Genomic DNA, 2,021 nt, shown 5'->3' on the forward strand with positions numbered 1-2,021 from the left:
AAAGGGAGCCACGGAGTGAGAACAAAGCAATCCATGGATGCAGCCGACCTTGAGAAATCCATCACATTCTATGGATTTCAATCTGAGATGTCAGGATGTCAGTCAATACCACGAAACCGATCCTCATTGAGTCATCTCGGTACCGCGTGACCGACGATTGCGCAAATTGAAAAATTACTGGACACAGTTTGTTACGTGGGTGTTTATTCATGTGAAATACCATTCCACAGACATAGAAGAACATCGGGTGGAGTCAATGAACGGATATCACGTGTTCAATACAGTTTTGCAAGATCCATAGACGGGTATCAAAGTACAGTACAATGGAAATAGAACATTCAGTAGACTATCAACGTGTTCGCACAGGTTTTTTTTCATCTGTAAAAAGAAAATAAATAGAGGTTTTTGTACATTTTTAGCTCTGGCGATAAATAATAAAATGGTGGATTTATTTTTTATTTTTTTAATGTGTACGCACAAAGTGTCTCAAAGAATAAGGCAACAAATGAGATCATTATTACGACTTTATTCCCCATGAATAAGCTCCCGTCACTGATGATATAGAAAACGAATGAGACAGTAAAGTTTTGCCAGTCAGTTAATATTCTATTCCATCACATTCTTATCACAAAAATAGATACATCTATGGTGAGGTGATTTTATTTGTTGTTGTTTTTTTTAATGTCTAAACTATTTCTGGAAATGGATGAACAATCATGGCGGTGAGTTGTTGTCGTTGTGCGCTGCAGCACATCTTAAAGTGCAAAATGGAAACAAAAGGTATTTGTTAATAAATGGTCTTTTTTTTTGCCACAGTTTTGACGCTTTTTGACAAATTGCTGAGGTGAATTAGATATAATCCGTACCTCCTTGCCTGGCTCTGGGCGATATGATTTTAAGATTCTGTGAGTTTTGGGGAAGCTGCCAATGACGATCCTAAGAAGGGATATTCATAAGATGTGAATTATTCAGATCCTTACATTGCCTTTAGTGTCTTTATTTTGAAGGACTTTTTATCTTTTTCAAGCACATCTTTGCTCTGTCACATATTCAAATGAGCTTTTCCTTGACCTTGTTTCAGGTAAACTCTTTCCTGATGAAGGTCTACTGATCACATCGTGTACAAGAGACTGAAGGAGTATTTTTTTGTCATCCATTTTTTATTAATCTTGCTCCTATGTGGCCCAGCTCTCTAGTCACAGGTCCTTCCATAGCTTTGGTAATGTCGGCTTATATGTACAACACACACAATGATAGCGACAGACCTTACCCAGATACATGCACAACAATCTAACCTAGACCCGATCGTGCGGTGCTTCACAGGTATTAATATTTTATTGCGACGGTTTACACCATTTCAACTTCAGCTCACTGGGCAGCTTCTGACACGCTGGTCTCCACTCATCTGTCTGATCTTTGTATCTCACTTGAAAAAGAGGCTCCGTCCTCTGGTTTGAACATCAGAACGAGCGTCTCTGATCTATTGCCAAAACCTTAATTTCGAGAAGTGCTCTAGAAAAATCTAACAATTAGTCGGTTCCCTGGTGCTTCGTGTCTGTTCAAAGCATTGTGAGATGTCTATTTTACACACAGTTATTGCTCCATAGCAACGCATCCAGATGGCAAAACGAATAAAAAAATAAATTAAAAAAAACTAAATACATTCCTGCACATTTGTACCTCCCCCCCCTACTACCAACCAGATCAGTTCATCAGATGCATATTCTTTAAATGGTTGAGTGACACATCTTGAAGTTATTTGCTGTCCTGCGGCGGTGATCATCACGCGCCCAGCAAGGCAAAAACGTCCATAGGTTTTTATTTTTTTTGTCGAGCATGTACTAAAGCCCTTCTTTTTCATGCACTTGTATGCTTTACTTTTGTTGTGATTGCTGATACCCTGCACCACACACAATTGCTCACAGTTGTCATTAAGTAATTGAAAACAGCTCTGTTACATAATGATTAATACACTGATAAGAACTTCTACAAATGTGTCAAGACGACTTTTTTTTCTTTTT

This window comes from Stegastes partitus, unplaced genomic scaffold, assembly GCF_000690725.1.
Source record: "Stegastes partitus isolate 25-593 unplaced genomic scaffold, Stegastes_partitus-1.0.2 Scaffold1329, whole genome shotgun sequence".
Lineage (NCBI taxonomy): Eukaryota > Metazoa > Chordata > Actinopteri > Pomacentridae > Stegastes > Stegastes partitus.